Genomic DNA, 22,401 nt, shown 5'->3' on the forward strand with positions numbered 1-22,401 from the left:
CGTGCATTATAATTAACTTAGGGCACAAGTTATAGATACTTGACATAACTATAACTATAACTAATGAATTTCAGTGTTTTTTATAGTTTAAAATATTACATTGCTGAACATGTCGCATACCTATAATGTTACTTTAACAATGCATAAATCCAACCTCCCCCACGCTGCAGAAAATCCCTGCAGCCAACTTCCCCCATGCAGCCTAGCCCACATTGCACACGGCCTTCAACCCTGTCGCTTAACCCCCCTCAATGCACCAAACCCCACATTGTGCAGGGCCTTTGGCCACTTCCCAAGCCTTATAAGCCGTGAGGACCCTAGGGTCACTACCACAACTAAAGGAGAGTGGGGGGGGGGTCAGGTGGCCTTCCCCTCCTTGTGCATTTTCCAGCCACTGGGATCTGCATCATTAAGAGGGGAATGCCCAACTGGAGGCACCCACCATATATTTGTTGGAGGCCGCCGGTGTAGGAGAGCAGGATCTGCTTACTATGGTTACCCCCACGTTTTGCTGGTGTTTCACTGTTTCTCAACTTTAATCTGGCTGGAGCCCTGCTAACCAGGACCCCAGCCTATCTGTTTCCTCTCAAAATTGATTGCATGTACATTAGCTACACTCCAGATTGGTTACTGGGTTACCTTTGTGAGTCCCTAGTATATTGTACCTTAGGTACTAAGGCCATAGGTACCCCAGAGGCCTACCAGGGGCTGAAGCATGTATTATGCCACCCCTGGGAAGCCTTCCAAAATGGCACCACAGGTCTGCTACTGCAGCCTCGGTAAGGTGGTGCATATACCCCTCACCAAGATATAGGATACCTATATCTACCTTTAATCACTGACACATATAAACCTATAAGTCACTCCTATGGCAGGCCTTACCAATCCTGAAGGCAGAGTGCTTTGTTTTGTGGGAGACGGTGCCCTCTGCAGCTTTAGGAATCTATTCCCTGTAGCTGTTCTGTGATGCGGCCAGACGATATACTCTTAATTATGTTGTTACCTCGTGGTGAATGCTAACTTTGGAATGACTGCATGGACACATGTGTTTGGTGTCAAACACTTTGGAATCCTACCCCCCCTCCAGTTCTTGTGGCGGGGGTTGAATTCCACCCTTCTAGAGGGAGAAGACATGTGCCCACTTACCTAACCGGTAGTAGTTTAAAAGAGCACCAGCATCACAATACATACTCCAGTGCTCCTGTGGTAATTGACTCTAGAAATCCCTAGTTCTAAAGGGGTTTGCTCCAAGTTCTCTTCTAAGTGTCCTTCCTTTGTAATTTTCCAACCGCGACTTTCCCCGTAGAAGTTAATGGTGATTCGCGTCTGAGTTTGGACACTGTACTCGTCCCCTGTGGGTCCCCTGTATCACTACCTTGGGTGGTTCCTGGTAGCCCCAGCGGTCCTATAGGCTCTAGGCCATGTATCTATGCCAGTTGTGGTTCCTATACCACTTTCTTAGTATATGGTTTGTGAGGCCCCAGGGCTCAACGTATACTGTGCTAATTTACTGTGTGCTAAATAAGTTTATCTGATATAATTTTGCCTCCAGTCTCATAAAGAGACAAGAGGGATGTATTTAGAATAAATACATATATTTTATATATATACCTGGTGTGGTTCTTCTTTAATTTGGTAATTCACGAGATTATAGACTGGTAAAACAAGCTGCTTTACATTCCTTCAAGACTTAGCCTGAAGGCTGCTCTCCACAGCTACCACTAGGATAGCTTTCTATAAGGCTGTCTTTAACCTAAGATCAATGAGGGTCGTTTGGACTGTTGCAAAGTGTCCACTAGAATTGTGGACAGCATATGCCAGGCAAACTTCTCACACGCTGGAGGAGCTTGAACGGCCCCCTAGCCCCAGTTGGCTCCTCGCATGCAGTGGGAGCCGACATTGCTTCCTCCCGCAAGGAGTAGCTACTTATGCTGCTCCCTTCGGGTATAGCAATATTTTGATCTGTTTCCCTGTCCACAGTAGAAACAGATCAAAAGTCTGCTCTTAGCCAGAAGGAGCATTTTCAAAGCTCCTGCCAACTGGGAGGGGGGCCCCACCACCCCCTTTTTACTTAGATGTCCTGGAGTATGGCGACCTTGGGTATGTTAGAGGTTTGGAGAGGAGGGCTGTGCAGCCTCCTTCCCCTTAAAAAATACAGTGAGCCCAGAAGGATGAGATTCCCAGGGCCAAACTCTACTTGAGGAGGGGGCCATGGGCACCCCCTAAAAACACATTTGGCCCCAGGGGATGGGCTCCTGGCTGAATACGGCCTGGGAAGATGGGCACAGCTGCACTCTCCCTAAAAATACATCAGGATGGGGTTCCCAGGGTCAAAATCAGCCAGGGGAGGAGGGCCACAACCTCCCAAAGAACAAATGCGTCATCCTCCTGGGACTTGGCCTACTTCAGGGGGTTTGCAAAAGAAGTGTGGGAGAGGTTCTTTTTTTTCCCATAGATATTCCTTGAATTCCCAGAAAATGAAAAAACAAAAGGTTTTTGGCCCCAGGCTGGGTCTCTCATGCCTAGGGTCAAGGCATACATTTTCTTTATTTGTTTGTTAGGACTCAAGACTAAGTCCTATGATGGCTGCCACTACTTCCAAGCTAATTTGATGGTAGGCAATCACATCCCACTTTGAGTTCTGTCCACCACAGTGTGAAAAATTCATTTTTTCAAACCTTAATTTCTCCAAAACTACTGAGCAGATTGTAACCAAAATAAAAGCACACTCTTTCTGGAACAAGATCTAGCTTTCAGACAAATGTGATGTAAATATGTTCAGTGGGTTGGCATGGACGTCATTTGGAGGTGGTCAAGAGTCGCAGCTGTGACCTCTAGCTTCCTCCCTGCTACTCCTGGCACCTTTGCCACTCCTGGACTCAGAGTGGACAAAACCTTTGCTCCCTCTGAGGCCAAGGGGTTGCAAATGTAGTAACAGGAGTAGCAGGGAGCAAGCTAGAGATCACAGCTGCGACCCCTAACTACCTCCATATGACGTCCATGCAGTTTGGTCTGTAGCAGTGTCTAAAGTCCCTTAAGAAAAATGAATGGGGAAATACTATGCATATTTACTCACTGCAAAAAAACTAAAGATAAAGTGAAATTGTAGTAAGGGCTTGTAATATTATAGAGCCAATTGTTTCTAACAAAAAAACACTGACAATCACTAATTATAGTTTGGTGAACTTCATAGATCTTCTGCCCATGTCATGCACTGCTTATAAGCTCACATATTACATAAGCACTTAAATAACATCATTGATGACATCTCTGATGGCATCTCAAATGGCATCATTAATGACATCACTGATAACACCATTGGCATATAGAGCATAGTATTACTGACTGTACATGCATGGGTCTATAGCAACTCACTACAGTTTGGGGGGGTGGCCAATTATTACTCACTGTTATGCAACATGAAGTTGAGCACACCTAGTATGGGCTGAAATGATATGCTTGAAAGAACGATAAGGTGTAAACCCAAAGCCTGCTTTAAAATATCATCTGTTCACAATACATAATCCACCAGTGACTATGTGGCCTTATGCCCATGTTAAACATTTCTAATGCAGTGCGATAGACACCTTCTATGCAGCATAAATGTTTCAGCAAATTTCAGTTTTTGTTTATCATATTCACCTAACTCCCTCACTGAACATACCTTTGGGCGATGTGCAGTAAGGGGTTGCCTGCAGGGCCTGCCCTGTGGCTAGCCCTTGCGCCCAACCTCCATGGGGAGGCCAACCTAGGACCAGAGGTAGGGTCTAGCTGGGTCATGCAGTCCTTCACAGGGGCCACAATGGGATCTGCAGCACAATTATTTCTTTATGTGGGCATAAGGGCGTCCCAATACGGGTAGGGGCTCAGGGTCCTGCACCAATATATATGTTTTTTATCCACCAATCTAGTCCCTATGTCCTGTAATGGCAGCTTCAACATTGCTGTTTGTGTTGTGGTCAGACAATCAGATTCCTTGATATGACTTTTCTGTTCTGCAGTACCAAAGAGACCAACAAGAAAAATCCCTCTCACCCAATTAGTTGTGTTTTTTTGGAGAGTTTCATATAGCTCGAACTAAATCCGAAGATATCGGGTATCAGAACGCTTTACATAGCACCAGTTTCGTTACATGAGGACACATTCATTTTTGTTAGGCATGGGGAGATTAAGTGATTTACCCAAAATCACAGGATGTTGAGCAATGTTGCAGAGACTCAAACCTGGTTTACCTGCTTCAATGTTGACTGTGTTAGCCAAAAGGCTACATCCTCTCCCACTTTTAAAGCTTGCTTTATTTTTTAAATTTGCTGTATCGTGGCGCACCTGATTAGAGCAAATCATAAAGCGCACAGTGTCCGAGTATGGATCTTTCATTTCTGCCAAGTGCATTTTGATCCTGTGCAGCTGCTTTTGTAAAACTCTTCTTAAAATTACAATGGGAAACTGCATTGGGAAATCATGTTTTAAGACCTGCGTTATACAACAACTAATGAAATTCACCAGTTATATTTTAATGAGCTCACATTAACTTGCTCCACAGCCATGCACTGTGTAGTAAATTACTTCTCTACTGTTCTCCACTGAATAGAATGTACCATGACATCATGGAATGCCTGGGTGTCTCTCTGTGCTCACAGTGTCAGTTGGTCAACTCAGGCAGAGCTGCTAGGAGCCTGCTCCTGGTGGGGCTTTATCTATACTTCCTATTTTCTCTATCTTACTTAACCTAGAGCCAAACTACAATAAAGGATTATCTACTTATACAGTTAGACTGTGTATCTTCCTTTACCACACACTGCTTCTGACCTCATATATTACTTCACTCTCGACATGTTGATGATATCACTGATGGCATTTACTGGTATAAGTGTAAGTGAAAAGTAAACACTCATAACAAGATTTGTGCCAGATTGAAAAGATTTTTCTTCAGGTTTGCAATGCTTTTTTAAAGCAGACCTGACCCAGTATTCATGTTAGTATTTATACACAATTTGTGCTAGTTTGAAACCAAAAGTAATGCAATGCAGTGCAATGCACTGCCTTGTGTTATTTTGCATCAAGGGTGCATTCCATGAGGGGAAAAGACTTGGACATGGATCTGCAGCAAATTCCTGCACATCTCCGAGGCTAACATAACAAGAAGAAATATTTTTATGTATACTTATTTTTCCTTCTTTGAATAGGTTCTGCACATACATGGTGTTTATTTTGTATATGCTATGTTAAATCAATGCACTCGCTTTTGTCTCCTTGCCATAGCCCTGCGGCAGACAGTGAACTCTTGAAAGTGAGAGACAAATGAAGACAGTAATCGAGGGAGGCAGTTCGGATTACTTGAAAACATGGATAGAACCTACAGGCCTCTCAGAACAGACAGATGTCAGAGGATACATATGTAGACACTAGGGAGACAGTAAGAATTCAATGGAGAGAAGATACAAAGGAGACGTGACATGGCACTTGAAAACACTGCATGAACAATGGAATTGTCCCCATCCCCAAATGGGATGCAGTGCACGCAACAAGATTTGCTTAATTTATTTATATGTTTCTTTACCTGTAAAGCTCCATAATCCAGACATACCCCCCACCCTGCCCCTCCCCCTCCCCACGTCACCGCCTTGCAGGTACACCCAATACCTACTGCGGCTGCCTAAGTTCCATTTCTATGAATACAATTAAATGAGTCAAGGAAGTATCATGTAGGACACTGGGGGGCAAAGAACAACATTGGATAAATCTGGGGTGACAGTGACAACACGTAAGACACTTGGGGAATTTTGTACAGAAATGAGATTTCATGGGAAGACAAAGGAAGCAATGACAAGAAACTGAGGTGACACATAGAAGACACCTATGCAACTCCAGATAGACATAAGAAAGAAAAGTGGGAAACATCAAAAGGCACTATTGTAATAATGACATTTTTACAACATGGTATTAGAAACTAGGTAGACTGGGGAAAGATAATATTATTTTGCATTTAAGAAAGACAGAGATAAGAAAAGAAGGCATTGGGAACAGGGTATGTAGAGGGATAAAGAGGCAGACCTGTGGTGGAGCATGACACAGAGAGACACTGGGAAAATTAGAAGATTCTAGTGAGATACACAAAAAACATTTTGGTTGCCAGTGAAGACTTAAAAGAGACATAGACATTTGAGAGGCATGGACACTGGGGAGATGCTATTAACTTCATATGAGTCCTATGTATCCATGAACCAATCTAAGCACATTGAGTGTTAAATAGTATTTGCTAATGTGCTATGCCTGTCATTTATAATCTTCTAGAAAATTGGTCACAATACTCAAACTAGTTTGCAGATAATAATTTCCATTGCCTTATATCCTGGCTACTCTGACCATGAAACTTAGGAAGCCAACAGCAGAGAGACAGTAGAAGGGTAGACCAGCCCAGAGAGCAGGTACGTGCAGCAGCAAGCACAGATTGAGTGCTGTCTGGGCATCCTCCCAATTTAGCTTAGCTTTAAAAGCCCACGTTAACTGCTGACAGTGGATGTAAAGTCGATACAGCAAAAGTTTTGACTATTGACTTCGTCCATCCCTTTTTGTATGTTGACTTCCTTCAGGGAATTGAGCACCAAAGAAATGTGTCCCTCAGTCTAGGGTGGTGGAATAGAAAACATTGCTGGGGCCTTATGCTCAAAATTATGCGTGGGTGGAATTTGTGAACTCGCGGCACGCGAATTTGAGCAAATTCATATTCGCGATTCGCAAAAATCCGCCAAATTCTGCGAGCTTTCGAATCTTTTTTTGCGAGTATGTTAGATTTTTTTACCAGTTCGGGAACGAGAACTTGCACATGCGGCCGCAACGGTCGCAAACATATTATTTCCACTTAACCAGCCTGCTAACGAGGCCTTTTTCCTGCTTCGGCATGCAATGACATGTTCGCGTTCACAATTTCCTATTTCCGGTCGCAATGACATGTTCGGGTTCGCAATTTCCTGTTTCGGGTCGCAATGACGTGTTCGCGATCCCGGCGTTGCTCGGCCAGCTACCAGAGCACGCGAACAGGGAGGAAAACTCATCAGCGAACGCAGACTCATGGTAAGTCAATGCCGCGTGTGCAAGATTGTACTATTGAAGCATGAACAAGAGAAAAAAACGGCCAACTCACGAATTGCAGAACTTTGGGCAATTTTGGCACGATTCGCTGATCGCGAAATTGCCAAAAATTTACAAATTCCGCGAGCGAAACAAATTTTCCGCCTATACTTACTCAAAATAGGGGTCTATCCAGACCATGACCGGTTCTTCAAAATTGGGCATGTCATTGAACATTTGCCTGCCAGGTTTACAGAGATTTATACTCCTGGAAAGAATATTGTCATTGATGAGTCTTTACACCTTAACAAAGGGTTTCTGTTGTTCAGGAAGTACATACCGACCAAACGAGCATTATGGCATCACAATGTTCATGCTGTGTGAAAGCTTTACTAGTTATGCATACAGCCTGAGAATGTATACGGGGAGGACTGTGCTCTAAATAATGTAGGTTGCCCTTCAACGCTAGGAATCACAGCAAAGATTGCATGGGAGCTTATCCAAATACTACTTAATAACGGTTATCACCTTTTTGTGGATAACGTCTAAATGAGAGCAGTTTGAAGTTTCAAGTTTATTAGTAGTATTTCTCGGTTAATTAAAACCATAGCAAAGTTAAGAGCATCAAACAATATTATAACAGCTCAATAGAAAGGGAACCAAGAATCATTTACAAGATTAAAATCCACAGGTATATATCAAAATTTCATAGAAAGTGTATTATAAAACTTAAATGCAATTTGGCAGACCTTTTGAAATTTGAACTCTAAGGTAATTTCAAAGAGGCGATTCAATGACAGTTTATATAACAACAGTTGTAATTCAAATTGAAAAGATATTAACATGGGCAAAGTGCATGTCAATTCATAAAAGTACGTGTAATGGTCCTCAAATCTGTCTTTCATAAAAGTGACAACTGTTTCAGAAAATCTTGCTGTTCAAACCCAACATAAATCTCAGACTCGCCAAGGCGAGTCTGACATTCCCGAATACTGCCCTTGCTGTTCCAACATCTTTAACTCATATTTCCAAGAACCCCTTACAGCCCAATCCCTACTTCTTCCAGGGTGTGCAGCTTAAATATGGGCGAAATTTGCGAATTCCCGGTACGCAAATTTGTGTGAATACGTACACGCGGTCCACAAAATTTGCGAATCTGTGCGAATTTGCGGATTTTTTATTTTTGCGTATTCCCAAGGTTTTTTTTCAGCGCAGCTACCGCAAACTTAACCATGCGGTCGTACATGGGCCTTCTTGTTTTCAGTGTTCGTGTTGCGTATTTCCATTTCTGGGCGCTAGTTGCATGCTCGCGTTCGGCATTACGCAATTACGTGATCGTGTCCGTTTTTGCGTGCTCACGGGAAAAATATAGCGCAAACTTACCCACGTGGTCGCAATGGGCTCGGCCATCTTGTTTTTCATTCATTGCTATGGTTCTGGGCATGCTTTTTCTATACTGCTTTAATCTTTGCAATCCTTTGTTTGAACTTTTTGTGATCGTTTTTACTCATTATCTATCCCCCTCTTTTTCTACATCTATATTTTGTGTTTTTTTCAACTTTTTGTTACTTTAATAACTACTTTTTATGTTTAGCTCTCTCTTTTCTTTTACTTACTTTTTTCCCTATTCTTTTCTTCTTTCACCCAGGACCATGGCAAAGGGATCCGACAAGTCTAATGGGAAGGGTCCCGTACCACTTAAGGGAGAAGGATGTAATTGCCCGGGAGATCTTTAGCGCGGCGGAGGTGGCCTCACTGGTTTTCTTCGTCCAGCGCCACCTCTCCAAGACCGTCGCAGCAGGAGGCAGGCCCGGTACCGGGTACGGGCTCCGGGAAGCATCGCCAGCTATTGGGGAAGGTGTGCCGGGCCATGTATCGGGAGTCTGGGGTCCGGCGCACCTACAACCAGGCAACGCACCTGTGGTCCGACATCCTGGACCAGGATTACAACCTGCTCGACCTGCTTGGCGTGGAGATCCCTGGGCTTGGTGAGTAGTAGCAGCTATTTAATCACTACTTTGTTTTCTCCTGCTCTATGTTATGATATTGCAAATATTTGGTTTTTCCGAAGAGCAAGAATGCTGCTGATTACATTGCAGGTAAATTAAGTTCCAAAAGCTTCTGTGATTGCAGGTGCTCGCCTGCTCACTGGCGGTGCTACTATGTTTACTTGTTTTTAATGTTGTGCTTATTTGGCCTGGGTGATTATGTATGAGTGTACTCTACAGAAGTGCATAATGCTAGACACTAGAGATTACTTTGCAGGTAAATTATGTTTCAAAAGCTTCTGTGATTGCAGGTGCTTGCCTGCTCACTGGCGTTGCTACTATGCTTGCTTGATTTCAATTTCGTGCTCATTTGGCCTGAGTGATTATGTATGAGTGTACTTTACAGAACTGCGTAATGCTAGACCCTAGAGACTCAAGTCCAGTCCTTTCTTTTTACTCCTGCCACTAAGAAGAGATAGTGGTGGTGAATTGATAGGTTAAGTATATTATGACTGCTTATTTACTATTTAGTAGGAAACTATTTAGTGGTCCGCAATCATGAGGGGACTGTGTCTGTCACTTCGCGTGCTGCGGAGTGCTGCCTGCCATTCCTAGTAGAACCTTTTTCTAGTTGGTTTAGTGAGTTACATAACTTTCCAACTAGACGGCCCGTGAATCCAGCAATACTACTATCCTAGTAGACGACTTCAGATAGGTCAATACATTTAGTGCAATTGTTGTCTATTTCCCCGAAATAATTTGTTATTGTTTTTTTTAAATGTTTGATTTGGTTGACAACAATCATCCATGTTTGTGTCTTTCTTTCATGTTGTACATCAGCTTCCCCCAGGGGCAAGAGGACAGAGGAGGAGGAGGTAGCAGCGCCGGTGGAGCAGGAACAACAGGAAGGCCAGGATAGGTCCGCCGAGGGCTCCTCTGCTGGCCCCAGTAAGTTTTCCTGTTAATATTATTAATTATACTTCCCTATCTTTTACAGCACCTATTTATTCCAAACTTTCCTCATAATTCTATTCTTTCCTAAATTGTCTTTAATCTTCTTGTAGACTGTTTCTAAATTCTTATCTTGCCTCTACTATGACTGTCTGTGCTACTACTAGATTATTATTAGTCTATCTGTGTAGCTAGCTAAGCTTGCACAGTTGGCAAAAGGTGTTTAACAAAACTCCTATTCAGCAATAGCTCTAGGCACTGAGTGCAGTCCTCTGGGTTGTCCATAAAGTCTATTGAAGTCTTCTAAATGTTTATGATTTGACAATTCCAAACAATAAAATGTCAATGGCCACCAAGAATAAGATAATTGTTTACTTTTTGATTGGATAGGAGGACATACTACTACTGTTGCAGGGACTATTCTGCACATATAGAACTATGGACAAGAAATAGGGCATTGGTGATAATAGGCGCAGTTAGACTTTCCACATACCTTGGTCATAACAGAAGTTGAACCCCCAATATCCTTACTGACTAGCTAGTGTGTCAGAGTACTTATTTAGCTCCCGAATGCAGCGATGATCCCCAATGATTATACAACCCAGAATATAAGATTACGGAGTCAGAGTCCCGAACTCTCAGACTCATGGACTCATGCTTGCAAATTGCAAACCCTTTTGCTCCCTCACTCATGACCAAACACCACAGAGCCTATGTAAGTTTTAAAACTTTATTAAAAGTATAACAACTAGCTCTGTGTGTACTCTGTAAAAATTTAAATTGTGCATTATATAAAAACATTTATGAAAATCAAAATATATAAGATCAACGGTTAACGACTGAAAAGTGGCTGATTTCACACATTATTTTTGGGAAAGCCTTCACCTGTTTGGAACTAAAAGTCTTGGTGGGGATGAATCGTTGACGGCTGCGACTAATCATGATCTTGCTCTTGTTCGTAAAAGGGAAGCTTCTGTCTGTTAGGAGAAAAATGGTGCGTGTTAAAAAGCAAGCATTCATCACTTGTGCCAAAAAGTGTAGCATTACATGTTATGGCTAAGCATAAATAAAAAACACCCTTCCCTGAAGAAAGGGACATTTTTAGTTTAGATTAGAGGGTCACAAGTTATTAAATGTGTTTATGTAGTACTAGTATTTTTTTTTATTCCTAGACAAAATAGGGAGTGGTGTTTATGGCATCTAAAAATATTAAATGTATTTTTCAGGCGTAACACCATCGGTACAGCCATCCACCAGTGCCGGGGCCAGCGCGGAGGTGGGTACTCCAAGGGCGGTTGCGGTGCCACAGCCAGCAGGAACTGCTGTGGGGGATGCCACAGTAGTGGTGGACAGTGGTAAGCTATTATAGTCCTTACTTATTGAGACTGCAGAGTGGGCTCTCTGCAGGGGTGTATATGTTGAACAGTACAAGTACACTTTACTGTTAAGAAGACTTACAAATTTAGAACTAAGTTTTTGTCACCAGGTAGAAGACAGTCACTCTTGACTTCTCATTAGCAATAGCATTAGCGGCGGGAGTTGACCAGTAACCAATAGCCTCCTCTAAATTTGACTTCAACTCAGCTGTGAAAGTTTTATCGAGAAGCCAAGTCAGATCAGAGATCTTGATGGATGGGATGAGCGAAAAGGGAAAGAAGGGTGTAAGGAAGGACGAGCGAGTTAAAATTAATGACTGGTAAAGAATGATACGTGTTTTTGAATGCTGCCCAAGGTGGCTGGGAATCTGATGCATGGCCGTTTGAAGGCTGAAGCAAGGATGGGTGGAAGGAGAAAGAAAAGAGGACTGCCTGGGTGGGTGAAACAGAACTGTATGTGTGCGCAATATATTCTTTGGTTCAAATTCAAATGCAAGTCAAGCACGGATGCATGGCTGTTGGTTTACAAAATAAAATAAAAAGGTTGTTTTTCCGTGAGAAAAAGTAAGGTTTGTCCAGTTGAGACATTATGAAGAGGTGTTGACATTTACTTTGAATGGATGGATGCTGGGATAGTATCTTCCTCATAGATAGCATAGGTGTATGTAGACAGAGTAGACGGTTACTGGATGAAGAGTGTTACTTTGAAGAGCATGTAACACCGCACCTCCGTGCCAGAGTAGCAATGCCGAGGAAAGAAGTTGTAATTTTTCAGAATACTACCATGACTAGTAACAATAGTTTGCAAGCACAGCATATATCCGGCGATTATGGGGACCACTTACTGCCTCTGTTAAAAAATGTTTTACAACTCTGTCATTGACATTGATGTGTGGCCTATCGGTGTTCAGTCAATCAAAAACAAAGCACCTAAAGTCATCCCATATGTAAGCAAATATCCTGTGAAGGGATAGATGATCATATTATCGTCTTCATTTTCGTTTTGTAGTAGTCAGGGGCAGGCCAGGGTGAAAGTTGAATTATTTGAGCAGTAGCCCTTGTAACAGAGTATGACCAGTGCCAACCGTAATAGAAAAGTAAGAGCTTCACCACCTGCATGTACTGGACTGGTAATAGTAACGCAAGTCTGTGTCATCATGGCTTGCGTCTGTTTTTCTCGGGTGCAAGTTGACTGCGCTGGCATTATGACGGCTTCCACAAGTTTACGTACCAATTTCGCTAAACAAGAGAGAAGAAGACTAGTGTACTGTCCGAGTCTTATGTAGTCAGTCCATATAGTGCTAGTAGAATTCCTGAAACTCCCTCTAATGTTATAGCAGAGGCCGACGAAGTGGGAGGTTAGATAGATACATGCCTGCCACAAATGTTATGTCCTGTGCTTGCAAGTTGCTAGTGCTACTGTGACACAACTTTCTGCTTAATTATTTTGTGTTAATCTTAAAGAGCATTGGTTACAGTATGTTATTCTTTCTTCACATAGATACTCCTTCTAAACTAACTAGGAAGGAGTTGACTAGACGGGCCCGGCAACGGAAGCTGGAGGCAATTGTCACCGAATACCGACGGTTGGTGGCCCAGGAGGAGGAGGACACGCAATCTCAGTCAACAACATTCACGACAGCTGCACCCTCCTCAACTGCCCCTGGGTCGTACGGTCAGCACAAATCTTCAGCAGTACGGAGCCGCGGTCCGGTTTTTGGACTTTTGGGGACTGATTTGATTCATGGACTTTGGTTGGGGTTAGGGAGGGGGATGGGTCGGGTCTTCTTGTGGGATAGTTTATTTTTGTTAGGGCACCAATTATTATTTATTTCTCTACTTCAACATAGCACACGCGTTTTTTTTACTGTTTTGTGGGGGAGGTGGGGGGTTAACTGTACGTTTGTTTTCCTGAAACTCAACTGGCTGGTTGATTCAAATTGTCTAATTGCCCAAATTTGTACAAAAGTGTCACTGTCAGAGTTAGTGAATTCAATTGTCCTACTACTTTACTAGTACTACCGTCCGTCTCTCCTCTCCTCCGACTCCATTATTCATCCTCCCCCAAAATGCTTATCTTACCTGTGATTCGTGTTTGAGAATAGGGCTAGACACAGGGCTGGGTGCATGGCAAATGGCGATTAAGGTTGGCTATGACATCCTGGACAGATGAAATGTCATTGTTGTGGTGGTAGTAGTAGTGGTGGTGGTACACCCTGGCAGTAGCAGCATATGAAAAAAAAGGAAATAAAACATTGAGTGGCCTGAGCGTAGCATTATAACAGTACCATAGAAAGTACAGAACACAAAAACAGTGCCATAAATTGTAGCCTAAGCAATGCTAAAGTATTCAAAATATAAGTACTAGTTGCGTGGAGTATGGCTACTACAAGAAATAGTACTGAAGGTGAAGGACACAGCAGCATATGCATTCGATTTGTCACATGTAGGAGGAGGAGCTTGTTGATAATCAATCCACTTGATGGTACACATGAAATTCTGATTTGATTTGCAAATACTCATGGTGGGTGCGTGTTAAGCAGAATAAGAATAAGAATATGTCCTCTGATTTCTTCACCAGCCTTGAAATTGATTTTCTGTTGCTTTGACCTTATTCTCCCCAGCAAGTGTGTGGAATTATTGTTGTCATTTAGTCACACCTCAATGAAAACCACACAGCCCGGGGGAAGAGGGTTAGGGTTTGAAAATTGGATGGGAATGTGGGTTTTTGGGAAAGTTTTGTGGAGAGAGGAAAAAAAACACAGCATGGACGAACAACAAATGAAGAAATACAAATCTTTCGATATGAAGATATCCATAAATCTTTTAAGGGACATAAAGGAAGTGCACTACTGCATGTATGAAGTTGTTTGCTAAATGCATGGTTAGGTTACTGAAAAGTAATACTTACTACAACTTACTAACTATGAAGAAACGATTGGACAGTACAGGGCTTCAGTAATTATGCAATTTCACTTGCCTACCTGCCCTCAGGGAGAATAAACACTTATTAGTACATTGAATTTGAAGCAGAGAGTAAACAAACACACAGAGTCACACTCATAGAAGTTCACAACAATAACATTATTTAAAATATAAGGAGAAGTGAAGAGGATACTGTAGATGTATGTTGTAGTTGTCCTGCTCAATTTGGGAAGTTGCATGTATCCAGCCATTCCTCTTATTCGCGGTACTCCTCCATTCCATCTGACGCTTGGTCGATCAATCTTGGTGACCAGACATACACACTGTCCAATGCCTGCCTGGCGGATGCAGAATTGCGTATTGCTAATGGTAAGCCTTAGTTAATCATTTTTCCCATTGCATAGGGTAAAAGCCGGCCTGTAATTGTTGTTGGAAAAACAGGAAGTGAGATTTAAAAACACCACAGAGAAAAAAATATAAGGTATGGTGTGTAGTGCAAAAATAATACTTTCAGTTTCAGAGGCGACAGTATTACATACAAGCATCATTTCAAGGATAGTAATTAGCACACAACAGGCAAGGGCCAAGCAGACTGTCAAGGCAGGCACCACTGAGTGAAGCAACCTGATGTAGCATACCTCTTTGACACAGACAGACAAATCAGATCTAATTATATGCAGTAAGCCACATAGCCACAATTTTACATGAACTGCTGTCTGGACTCTGGCATAACAACACTGCACTGGCTCGACCACTCCATACCACGACTAGACAGACAAGTAGTTCTGCTGTAGTTGTTGTTGACTGGTTTACCTGTTTGCTACTCACGAAAGGGCCATAGTTCTTCAGTAAATCAACGATGGTGATCCATCCATCCCAGTGAGTGACTGTAAAGAAAAAAGATATTATGTAACTTTGATCATCACGACTCATCATCATCATGGTATATTGGCAAACTCAATGTTGTCCATGCAGTCGCAGTCTACACACACAGTGAGTCCAAGGACATTTTGCATATTAAAAAATGCAACGTAGTGGCCCCTGCAGTAGAAGTACAATTTGAATTATACAACGTAAAAAAACAGAGTAGACTTCAGTTACATTTAGTGTGTAAAAGATTAAATAATAACAGAAGACATATGAGTCATTTCATGCACAACAAACAAACAGCAATTGCTTTTAATCAGAGCCAGACAGCCAGTGCTGTCCACTGTATGCCATCTCATTATTCATTACCTGTTCCACTTTTTGTCCGCATCTTGTTCTTAATGTGAAGGCCCACAGGGCAGCCTCTCGTGTCAATTTCAGAAGTAACTGTCAGCAATCAGCATATAGTCAGTAATTCCAGTCCCACTTCATTTGAGGGGACTCATCTACAAAGCGACAGTTTCTTCATTCTGCGTAATCCAGTCTTGAGGGAAATGGATAGGGGGAGTCTGGAGGAGGAGGATAGAGGAGCATGACTGAGTTGTGAACTTGTGAACTTCAGGATTGCAGAAAGCGGCACATGCAAAAAGGAAATAAGACGAAGACAGTGCTGCTGATGGATTTGTTGTGATTAGAGTTTTGTTGTGGTAAAAGTTGCAAAACAAAGAAAGACACACAGGAGAAAAAGTGAATAAGGAGTCAGGACGAAAAAAAAAGGAAGTCAGTGTCAGGCTTAGGTGTCAGGGAAGTCGAGCTCGTCCTCAAAGTCTGTGAATTGAGACAGGAGTAGGTCAGCTAACAGAAAAGAACTTCCGTCACCTAAGTCGGTGTCCTCTTCTTCCTGCATGGATTCACATATTTTGTAATCTGGTGGTATGAAGTGCTGATTCATCTTGTTCATTGTTAACCTCTCCACATTTTTGGGTGAGAGGTGGGTCCTTTTTGAAGTTACAATGGCAACAGCAGCACTGAAAACATGTTCAGAAGACACTATTGCGAGTGGGCAAGACAAATAATTTAGAGCCAGCTTGGTGGTCAGTGGCCATTGACCCCTTTTCCCATACCAATACAGCAATGGGCTGTGATCAATGTAGACCTCTGTTGGGTCATCCAGATAGGCCTGCACCATCCACTCAAGGTCATCCAGGGGTGCTGAACTTTACGTACCATCTGAAGCCTTTGCATCAACACTGAAACGAGCAAACCCTTGATGAGCTATCCAATCCGCTTCCGACAATGTTATGGCTGGGCCTGGTGCAGGTGAGGATGATGATAAGGTTGCTGGCGTCGGTAATGGCTGTGAGGGAAAGTGACTGCCTTCGGCAACAGAAGTGGACCTTGACGCCGGATGGCCTGCTGATTCAGTAGCACTTCTGCCAGTTCCTTCAATTTCCTGCCGCTCTTTTTCGAACCAAGTGGCTGACAGAGCTAGCCAATGTTTGTACTTTGAAACATCTGCTTCATTAAAAGGAATGAATGCTTTACCGGCCAGTTCCTTTTTGTACCGTGGATCCAGAATAGTGACACAACTGTAATGTTGTTCGGTATGTATTTTTTTAAGCCTTTCATTGTCAACTAGGCGGGTTAAGAAGCTCTCCGCCAACTGATATGCGTCTTGCTTGTCAGTATCATTTTTTTTTTTTTTTTTTTAAATATATTTTTATTGCAGGAATCAGTAAATCAGTACAGTAACGACCAGCATGGTATCATAAGCAATAGTAACAGAATAAAGCCCTCTGGCCCCCCTCCATAAAGTCTGTACACAGCCAACCAGCCCACAACCCTGGGGTCGGGCGGCGAATTGCAATGGGGGTCAGTAGGATGCTGGAGCTGGTCCGGATAATGCACTGTCCGTCATCTGCTTTTCCAAACAAGCCTAAAACCCCCAAAATAAACCCCCTCCCCATAAATGTCTACTAACTAGGAGAAACCCCCCCCCCCACCACCAGCGCCGGGGAGCTATCAACATAGGATCTGCTATCGGACCCACGGGGAAGGCAATAGGACTGTCAGTACTAACGTTCACCGGGACTCGGGGTGAGTCGCTTCTTCACTTTCAGAGTCGCTAGGGGCACTATAATCCCTGAGGGCCTGCACCAACATTTCCCACTCCAACGCGGCCTCCTGCGCCTTCTCATTACCCTGCCTCCAAGCCAGTTGATATCTCAGTGCGCTCTCTCCCGCCGCCCACTTCAAAAGCTCACTGTGCCATCTGCTGCCCGCCGGACCAGCTCGTGCCTTCCAGTTCCTAGTCACCTCTCGTTTAGCAAGGAGGAGCCCCAGGTCGATAAACTTACTAGAAATTTATTCCTGGGGGTATGGGGAAACCAGTGTAGGAGCCCCACCGCCGCATCCAATGATAAGAGTCTCCCTGTCACCTCCTCCAGGGTCGTCGCTACCTCCTGCCAGTAGGATGTCAGTCCTGGACAGGCCCATAACATGTGTAGGAGGTCCGCCTCCTGAGCCGGGCATCTAGGGCATTCCGCCGAGGCCGTGGCAAAATAACGCCTGACTTTCACCGGGGTCAGGTACGCTCTATGGAGAACATAATAGTGGACCAGTTGGAAACGGGCGTTGCGTGTGCCCTTCCAAGCCCGTCTCACCAACTGGGACCAGGTCGTTTCCGGGATCTCCCTACCAATGTCCTCTTCCCAGCGGGTCCTCAAAGTGGTGAGAGGAGCCAATCCCTCGGTAATCAACCTGCTGTATAGGCAAGTGACCGCCCTCACCGTGCCCGCCGACATCATTACGTACTGGCACACCTGAGATAAATGGGGTTCCTCCTGCCCGTTCTTCCAGTGTGCCTGGATCGCTCGTACAATGGCCGAGTGCAGCAGAAAGTCACCTCGGGAGATCCCGAAGCGGTCAATGAGATCCTGAAAGGACAAGAGCGCGCCGTCCTCGTACAGATCACCAACGAGCTGTAAGCCGGAATCCTCCCAGGCCGCCAAACGTGACCAATCCCCTCCGTGGGGGAGGGCCATCAGCATCCCCAACGGTATTTCAGGCGCATATGGTGTTCTCAGTTGGCCTCGGGCGTGGGCCCGATTCCAACACAGGCGGACAGTCCGCTCCTCCATCGACAAGTCCCGCAGGACTAAACGTTGTCGCAGCGCTATAAAAGAGAGAACATGCCTGGCCATACCTGTCCCTCTTCCGTCTTCCGGGCCTCGGAATTCCCTGGCGATCTCCTGGGTGAAGGTCTGGAGCTGTGCCGCCAGATAATACTTTTCGAAGTCCGGCACAGCGAGCCCCCCCTCGTCTTTCGGCCTCATCAAGGTATTGAGGGCCACCCGCCGCCCAGATCGGCAAAGTCCGGAAGTAATATAATAACCGGGGAAGCGCCACCATTTTGAGCAGGGCGATACGTCCCGCCACTGAGAGCGGCAGCGTGGCCCAAAAGTCCAAGCAACCTCGGAGTGCCCGAATGCAGCGGGCAATGTTTCCATCTAGGAGGTCGGGTTGTTCGTGGTAAACGAATACCCCAAGGTACTTAAAGCAGTCGGGCTCCCATCTAATCTCCCTACTCAACGCAGGGGCGGGGGTACCCCTGCGTACCGGAAAAAGACAGGTCTTAGACCAATTCACTCGGAGGCCCGAGACCTCTCCGAACTCCGTGAGCGCTAATTCCGCTCCCCGTAAAGCGTCGACCGGGTCCTCTAGGAAGAGCAACAGGTCGTCCGCATAAAGCGAGACATAATGCGGGCCCGCAGACGACCATAAGCACGTATAGTGGGCTCCCGAGCGAAGGTGCAGCGCCAGTGGCTCCACCGCCAGCGCAAAAAGAAGCGGGGACAAGGAGCACCCTTGCCGCGTGCCTCGTTCCACCGGATACCGCGATGAAATCAATGGGCCCGCTCGGACCCTGGCCGAAGCAGAAGCATAAAGAACCGTGGTCCATCGGACAAATCCCTCCCCTAGGCCGAATCTCCGTAACACCGTGCAGAGGTAGTCCCACTCTAGGCTATCAAAAGCCTTCTCCAGGTCCACCGATAAGACTACCGGGGACGGGGCATCCACAAATGGTTCCCCCAGCAAACGGAACAACCTACGAATATTCATAGTCGTGTTCCGCCGTGGGATGAAACCGGCCTGGTCCTCATGCACCAGAGAACTCATGTGTCCCAGCAGCCTCGAGGCCAAGATGCTGCTCAGTATTTTGTAGTCCACCGTCAACATCGATAGGGGACGGTAGGACCCCGGGTCGGATGAGTCTCGGCCCGGTTTGAGGAGAGGAACCACCAGCGCCTCACACATCGAGCTCGGGAGTCGCCCCAGCCTCTTCGCCTCCCTGTAGACCACCAGTAATCGAGGGGCTAGTAGGTCAGCGTAAGCTGCATAAAACTCCACTGGTAGGCCATCTAGGCCCGGGGTCTTGTTTCTCGCCATCCGTTTAATGGCCCCGCGGATCTCCCCTAATTCAATGTCGGAACCCAGAGTTTTCGCCACTTCCTGCTCCACCGTGCGGAGCTCCAGTGGGCGAAGGTAATTATCAAGCCGGTCTGGGTCACGTGCGGAGCGACTGCGGTATAAACATTCATAATAATGCCGGAAGCAACTAAGAATCTCCGGTTGGGTGCATACCTCGGTTCCGTCTGCCCCACGCATATTTGTCGTCGTTTGGGACTGGCGCGTAGGGTTGGCCAACCACGCCAACAACGCACTCGCCCTGTCCCCCTCCGCGATAGGCCGGACCGTATAGGCCTTATAATCAAAACAGCGGAGCCGTTCGACCTCCACTGCCACCTTCTCCCTCGCCTCCGCCGTTTTTGCTTGCAATTCCGGGTGTCCGGGGCGTCGAATCTCAAATTCGCGGAGTTCCCGGTCCGCTGTGTCTAGATCAGCCAGGATGACGCGCCTCATGCCCACCTTCTTGGAGATACAGTAGCCCCTCACCACTACCTTAAAAGCGTCCCATTCTAACGCCCTAGTACTCGCGGAGCCGCCGTTGGACACAAAATAATCCGATATTCTCTCCCCCAAGTCCGCCTTGAAGACACTGTCCTCGAGGATCTCGGGTCGCAATTTCCAGGTGGGCACCGCCGGCGTCCCCGGAAACCAGCGAAGGTCCAGTAGGAGGGGGTTATGGTCCGAGATGGTCCTCGATAAGTACTCCGATCGGACCGCTGCCGAAACCAGTTCGGGCGATCCAAGAAATCCATCTAGTCTGACATGCAACTCATGGAGGCTCGAGAAATATGAATAATCCCTAGTTGCGGGGTGATGCGCCCTCCAAATGTCCGTCAAACCCCAGCGGGTCTGCCAATCCTGACGACCCTTAGCCGTGCGACGGACCGGGGAATCGGGAAGCGGGGGATGCGAGCGGTCTATGTCCACATCCACTACGGAGTTAAAGTCTCCCCCCAGCAGGAGGGGCCCGGCGAAAAAGTGGGCCAACGAGCCCGATAACCTGGAAAGGAAGGCAGTCTGGTCTACATTAGGAGCGTATACACAGCAAACATTCAGGTCCCTCCCCCCTAGAGTGCCCGAGATGGCCACGAAACGCCCCTCTGGATCCAATACTGTCCTCGTGACTTGGAAGGGGACCCCTGCCCTGATCCATATTAGCGCCCCCCTGGCATAAGCAGAGTACGACGTGGAAAAGACCTGCCCCCGCCACCTACGCTGAAGCGCCGCCCCTTCCGCCTTGTTAAGATGAGTTTCCTGTAGCAGCGCCATTTGCACTCCCCTACGCACTAAATAAGCGTGGACCTTGTGGCGCCTGGACATAGTGTGAAGCCCCCTTACGTTCCAAGTAACGCATTTCAAGTTAGCAACATCAGCCATTGTCCCAGATTGTTCTTGCACAGTCCCCCCATCCGGGTCCCCTCAAAGAAAAGACATCAATCCTCCCAGCGCTGATGGCGGCCATTTTCCCCAACCCAAACCAAGCAACCCAAAAACCAACCAAACTCCCCCCCACCCACCCCAGAACAGGACCCAAACTGCACCATCTAGATCCCATCCAAACCTCGTCCTCCATCAACCCCAGAACCCCCTCTAATCCTACGGTCGCCACCGTAGGAAGGCCTTATGGGCCAGGTGCGGGCTGGGCGGAGGCAGTGGGCCCTCGTCGCCCAGGCCACAAGGACTATAACAAGCCCCAAACAGTGCCAAGACCTCCCGGGGCAAAAGCAGAGGCCCCCCAACCCTCTCCCCCTCGTTGTCATCAGTAAGGAACGGCAACCGCCTCCCCCCTGCCGGGCCCCACCCAAAATAAAGCAGTATACCCTGTTACCCTTGTCCATCCAAAAGGTCCTCCACCGATTTCGGTGTGATCACCGGTGTATGGGCACTATCTGCTACTGAACCCTCCGAGTCCGATGGTGCTCCCTCATCACCCGGGTTTTCTTCCTCCTCGATGACTTCCTCCCTTGCTCCCGACAACTCCGACAATACTTCCAGCACTCCCCTCCGTTCCGATGATGTCTCCGCAGTCGAGGGCCCTCCCGTGCGGCCGCGGCGATTCCTGACCCTCTTGGATCGCCGCCTTTGTTCCGGCTCATCTGCTTGTTGGGACGAGGAGCCAAAGCCATCTTTCCCTGTCCTGTATAGGTCGAGCCAGACACAGACATCCTCCGGGGTGTCGAAGAACTGGGTTTTGTCATCGATAATGATGCGGAGCTTTGCAGGATATAGGAGTGAATACTGAATGCCCTCGCTCTTGAGCTCGCGCTTAACCGCCAGGAAGGAGAACCGCTTGCGCTGCGTCTCGTAGGTGTAATCTGGGAAAATGTTCACCTGACTGTTCGCTACTTTGAACGGGCCATTGTGCCTGGCGGCATTGAGGATTAAGTCCCTGTCTTGGAAATGCAGCAACCGCGCCACCAACGGCCTCGGGGTGCGTCCCTGCTGTGGGGGCCGTGCTGGGACTCTGTGGGCCCGTTCCAGAGTGTAGAAGGAGGACAGTCCCTCCGGGACCACCGTGTCTCGGAGCCAGGTCTCCAAGTATTGCACCATGTCGCCATCCTCGATCTTTTCCGGCAGGCCCACCACTCGGATGTTGTTCCTCCTGTTGCGGCCTTCCGCATCCTCCGCCCTCCGTTCCAGGGTCTCAATTCGGGATAGGGCGTCCTTCATCGTCGCAGCCAAGGTTCGCTGCGCCGGCTCCAAGGTTTTCACCGTGCCCTCCACCTCCTTGACCCGGTCTGAAAGTTTGCCAT

This window comes from Lissotriton vulgaris, chromosome 6 (genome assembly GCF_964263255.1).
Source record: "Lissotriton vulgaris chromosome 6, aLisVul1.2, whole genome shotgun sequence".
Taxonomy (NCBI): domain Eukaryota; kingdom Metazoa; phylum Chordata; class Amphibia; order Caudata; family Salamandridae; genus Lissotriton; species Lissotriton vulgaris.